This window comes from Cupressus sempervirens, chromosome 11, assembly GCF_028749045.1.
Source record: "Cupressus sempervirens isolate cs-2001-9-10 chromosome 11, ASM2874904v1, whole genome shotgun sequence".
NCBI classification, from domain to species: Eukaryota; Viridiplantae; Streptophyta; class Pinopsida; order Cupressales; family Cupressaceae; genus Cupressus; species Cupressus sempervirens.
Window position 1 is genome coordinate 69,933,260 of NC_143128.1, and position 6,071 is coordinate 69,939,330.

The following is a 6,071-nucleotide window of genomic DNA, read 5'->3' on the forward strand; positions in this document are numbered from 1 at the left end:
ATGTAATTTGTGAGATTACCTAATAGATAAGACATTGATCACTTTTAAGATCAACATGTTCTTGTTGTTGCATATTCAAAATTTGTTGATATCATTCTTTAATCAAATATATTTCCCTTTCTATTTAAGAGTTGAAAAGAAGTTTCCCTCACTTAGTTTGTCAGATTCATGTGTTATGTCCACCCACCTAGGTCTTGTAGAGCCTAAAGAGAAGAAGGAGATTAAGCAGCCTTATAGGTGGTCCTAGTGTCTAAATGGGTGCATTGAACATGGGAGTTGGCTACCCCTAGTTGTAAATATTCTTCCACTAGGTTATTCAAAAGTTGTTAATTTAGAAGCCAACACTACCTATTCTAATCTAGAGGAGGGTGATACACCAAATAGTATTGTTCAATATTATCCCTACCTAGGGAAACATATTTAATCAATATAATTCTTAGATATACAGATTCTCTCTTAGCTCTAACTCGACAATCATACATAGATCAAAAATCAATAAATTGGTACAAGGAAGAACTTCACTTTATATCATTTAAAGATAAATAGACACAACATACAATCAAAGAATGAAAGAAATACATCAATATAAGGAAAGAAAAATTTTCATAATACATTAATGAAAGAATGAGATACAACTAAGAATCATATTAATTCATAGGCAAAGGGGAATTATAGTAGTAGAGTATAGAAGGTGGCAGCTATAGAATCAGAAAAAAGACTCAACCTTGGAAAGATTACAAAACTTGCTTTTATAGTTCAGGCATAACTAAGAATACTTACACCTTAAGAAAAAGTTCCACTACTACTAATAAATTCCCATAGAATAATCATTGCTAATCCAAAGAAGTTTTGATCGAGTGCATGCCTAGATGCAAAAAATCATATCTCTTGAATATCAACTCTAACCTTGATGAGATAGAATCATCGATCATAACTACATGGTTCAGTGAATGGATAATTTAGGGCAATGGAATTTCCTTTGTATTAAATAGGCATGGAGAAAATCAAAAAGTAGTTGCAGGAAATCAATGGATTAATTCACCATCAACGATTTTCCTCTGATAGTGTTATGATGTGCTAGATCAGACATATCATCAATTCAACTATCAAACTCGCCACATGGCCCAATATCATCAAAGAACTGTGTGACCTCACCAAAATTCATCTATCTATTCTTTCACCTAGGTCTAAACTTTTTCATGGCTTTAAAAACTATTTCCACTTTATCTCCTTAACCATTGTGATTGTTGGGACTCAAAATTGAAGCTCTAATTTTGAGTACCATCCTAAAAATTGAGCCCTATAAGTTCTTTTTAATGCATGTGTACCTGACTATCCTTTTGAGATATAAGAGGTGTTTAATATTTCTAACACCTTTCATTTAGCATATCTACTCATCCCATGAAGATAAATTTCCATTCTGAGTCATTCCGTGAAGTTTCATTTTGAGCAATGTCCAAATTTGCATTTTTTTGTTAAGTGGCAAACAACGACAGGAGGTTGTGTTTGCATTTAAATATCTCATAACCAAAAAAAAAATTCATGACTCATTTCTTTGGGAGTGTTTATTTTCCATACTAAATAACCTAAGTTTCATATTTGGAGTTGTTTTGATATGTTTTGACTAGGTTTTGAATCCCTCAAAGTTGGTCATTTAATGTTGTCATGCTGATGCAAATTATTTTGAATTCTGGGAGGCCCTATTTGAATTATTATAAATTTGATCCAATTGAAAAAAATTAGAAAATTCTTTTTGAATTTCATTCTAGAGATTAGAGACTTGCTATGTTTCAATTTTGAGCTAATGATGAATCTGTTTGATTAGTTTTTGAATGCAATTCCAAATGCAATTTATTACTTTTTATTGGTGTTAGTAAATGTAGATTTGTCGGTACTCCTGTTTGGGATGCCATAACTTTGAATTTGTGATAGGTGAGATCAAGTGAATTGTACCATTATTCTCTACTCTAAAAATTCTTTAAGTGTACCAGTTCAAAAATTTTGATGAATTTGTCTGCACACTTTCCTAGGTCCATTCTTTTTGCAAAACCACTTTTTTGCCTATGTGTCCAGTCTGCAAATTCTGAGTAGCCCATTTTGACTGCTCACCATTTTTGTCCTGTTATTTTTCTGATCCCAAATTATAGAGTTATACTCTCCTCATGAAAATGAACCAATGCCTTAGTTTCCATTTCCCCAAGTGTTAGTTTTCCTAGTTTTCAAAGAAAAAACTAAATGTGATTTGTGGGTTTTCGACATGTTTTCTTACAAGCAATTTTGAGAATGCAACTTTGACAATCAATATAGTTTGACTAATAATTCTTCATGAGATGAGGTTTGATAGGGTACAACATTGTTGAACAAAGAATCAATGGGTTTTATTTCAGAGCTCGGTTAGGAGTTTTTGTCAGTTCTTAAAGCTGGTTAAAGGACCTCCTAACACTAAGTTGACAAGTGGTAGAAAGAGGTGAATAAAGTTTTTAAAATTTATTTCAATGGTCAAATTTGTTTTGAATAAATGCCAAATAGTGAATGGATAGTGTAAAGGATTAGACATCTTGGTCTGAAATGTTTTTTAGCTAAACCCACCTTAGGGCCCAACTAAACTTTACCAAACCATTGATTAACCAGGAGAAAGTTATGTAAGGAAGTATGTACCTAAATTTATAAAATTCACCCATGATCAAAATGAAATCTTTTTGAGGAATATTTATATGGATCCTTGAGGTTTTATGGTGGTTTTTCTAGAGATATATATTGCCTATTAGTGGCAAGGCCAAGTAGATTTTGCAAAACCATATAGCATGTGTGCAATCATTGTGAAGTTTGGAATTATTGTGAGAATCTTCTAATGTGTTTGATAAATGAACCATATCAATGAGGGATAATTTTTTCATGTGAATTTTTTATTGTTGAATACAAAATGGGGATAAGTAGATATGCTCAAGAAATGAAGAAAGAAACCATCTCTAGTACGGGATACCTCCTCTTGACATTTACTGTAATCATAACACCTTTTTAATTAGGGCCACTAAAAGCCTCTTTGGGGTGAAAAGCTTAGATGGTAGAACTAGGTAAAAATATTTGAGAAATGAAATTAGTTCTATATGGAAATGGTGATGCAAAGCCAATGCTAGAAGCCTATGCTCAGTTCACTCAAGAGTTCTTCAAAGATAATATTTTAAGACTTTTTATTATGTGTCTCCCAAAACTAAATCTAGAGGCACACAAAGATGAAACTCAAGTTGTGGAAAATTTGCAATGACAACAAGTTTAATTACTACTTATTACTTGTAATTAATTAGAAGCTAATAAAGATCTTATGGACATTCTGGTCTTGGGATATGAGAACACTAACATTTCTTTGCATTATGGCTCAATGTTGAGAGAGTGTATATGGCATCAAAGATTTGCAAGGTATGTTTTGGAGTCTAAAAACATGAATAGGTTCTTCACCTACATACAGATTCCAATTTTTGACATTACATCGGATGTAGTAGCTACCTTCAAGGAACTTTTGACAAGGCATAAGGCTATAGTAGTTGATTTCCTAAATAAGAATTATGATTGGTTTTTTAATTGAGTTTAATTCAAAACTAATGGAGTCTAAAAATTATATCACAAGGCATCAAGCTAAGAAGGTTCTTGGTGACATTCTACTGGATTGTTCCAATGTTTTAGTCATGATGCATTATGTGAGCTCAAAAGATAATTTGCAGATCATGATGAACCTCCTCAGGGAATTTAGAAAGAACATCCAAGCTGAAGCCTTCCACATGTTCAAGGTCTTTGTAGCTAATCAAAATAAGCCACCTAAAATTAGGATGCACAATTTGATCAAGACAAGGCACAAGTCATAAAGGAGATTTTAAAATTTGGAGTAGAGAAAATAAAATATTATGTAGACGAGAGGTGGAGGAACTTAAGCTAACATTTAATTTTCCCACATTGATGCCATTTGAGTTTTTTATCTTGTTTAAATACAAAGGCGTTACCTTAGTTAGATGTCTTAAAGGATTACATCTTTTAAAGCAAGCTTCAGGTGAGGACCCCACTATTCTAGCCAGTTGGAGGCAACCTAAAAAATATTTTTGACCTAAACACACAAATCCAAGTGATGAGATGGCAAAAGAAGAGAAAATAAAATAACAACACATGGTGATAGATTCTAAGTAGTAATTATATGGCATGCTCAAGACGGATGCACCAAATGATGACATGTGGCCACATTTGATGGTTGGGACATTCTCGCATTGTGAAGATGCTTAGAAGATAAGAAATGAAAGGAAGCACCTAGCTTCCATGTGGTAGCATGCCTCAGTCCTTGGTGACATGGTAGTACAGATCCTAGCCAATAATGAAGCACCATGTGGCAATGATGTGGCAAGTGTAGATAAAGTGGTGATGAGGCAGTGACGGGATAGTCGAGCAACCAATGAGGAGTTATCATGTGGCAGTAATTGGTGAGCCAATTGGAGGGTGCCATGTCATGCCGAGATGGATGATGGCATGGAAGATGTCGACCAATGGCATGTTCCCACATGGTAGAGATGGTCAAATTGAGTTGACCTAACATGCATAAATGAAGGAAAAACAAATGACTTAAAAATGATGTTCAAATATTTTTCAAAGACCATGTTCAATTTTTTTAATTTAAAAAATGGTTATAACATAAATTTTCAACTTAGGAAACTTTTTTAATTTTGGGATAAAAATTTAAAATGGCCAAGTACAGACCATAAACTATTAACAGAGGAATATTTTTAAAAATAGGTTTTTGGGCATTTTTGAGAAGAAAATATAGCAATATTATATATCATCGAAACTAGGAGAAGATAAAAATTTTTAGTTTTGGAGTTTGTTTTTGTAAGGAAGCCATCTATTTAGGTTATTTGAGTTTTTCTCCCAAATTCCTAGTTTGCAACCACATTTAGGTATTGAAGTTCAAAATTGATTTCTAGCAAGGTAATGAGCTGAATGTGCATAAAAGATAGTAAAAATATAGTTATGGGTGAGTTTGGTCAACTTCAAGTTAGTTAAATCTAGATTTTATCATCATTTCTTGATGCATTCTAGATATTTTGGTGACACAAGGGTTTTCATCATTCCTAAGAGATATTTCCAAGTTGGTTATAGAATAATGATGAAAACTAAATCAGATTTCAGGGGTAGAAAGAAGAGAGATGTTTTACAACAACAAAGGATGGAGATTCAAGTGGACACATGTTGTCTTTGGATCAGATCCAAGATTCCATTCTTCCTCTAAATCTTTCTTTTTCTTATCCATTGTAAGTGTTGGCAATTTTCAGTGTCAGATCACACTGTTGGATCCATAACTGCGATTCCACCATATTCTTCAACATTTTTTTCTCTTTTAGGAACAATAGTATTGAAGATAATATAGTTAGTTCTAATCTGTTAGGCATTTATATGTTTTAATTTCTTGTATCTAAACTTATAGGTTCAAGGAAATGTACACAAATGAGCAGGAATCTCCTTAGTTTCATTCTAATTTTCATCTCCTATCTCTATATTCTACAATCTTATGTGGTTTAAGGACAAAGAATTGAGACCCATTTGCAATCCCTTTAATGTTGTATGTCTGATATGTTATGTTGTTGGAATACAGGGTCAAGTAAATGCTTGATGTGTTTGACAAGGTTGTTGGTTATTTGAGAAGGATACTTCATAAGAATGAGGTATTTATGAACATTGATGTCTAATTCACAAAGTGATAAGATAGATATGATATATGGGTGTATGAAATATGTCATTGATATCATAGATTTATGTGTTTAATTTATGGAATTCCCAATAGATAAGTCAATGATCAACTATAGGATCAACTTGTTCTTACTGGTGCATATTTGGGGTCTTTCTAAAATCAACATCGTTAATCAAATTTTTTTCCCTTTAATGTTGAAGAACTAAAAGGATGCCCTCACTTGACTTAGCAATTTCTTTTGCCATGTTATTAGCTATTCCATGTCTAAGATCTATGCATAAGTGTTAGAAGATTTAGGGAAATTATCTTCTTTTTTTAGATTTAGTGTATGATTTGACAACTGATA

At 32.7% G+C, this 6,071-nt stretch overlaps 1 pseudogene; it reads left to right on the forward strand.

Moving 5' to 3' along the window:
- Positions 1 to 3,061: 3,061 nt before the first annotated feature.
- On the forward strand, positions 3,062 to 3,931 carry LOC149528283 (putative MO25-like protein At5g47540 pseudogene; annotated as a pseudogene).
- The last annotated feature ends 2,140 nt before the right edge of the window (positions 3,932 to 6,071 follow it).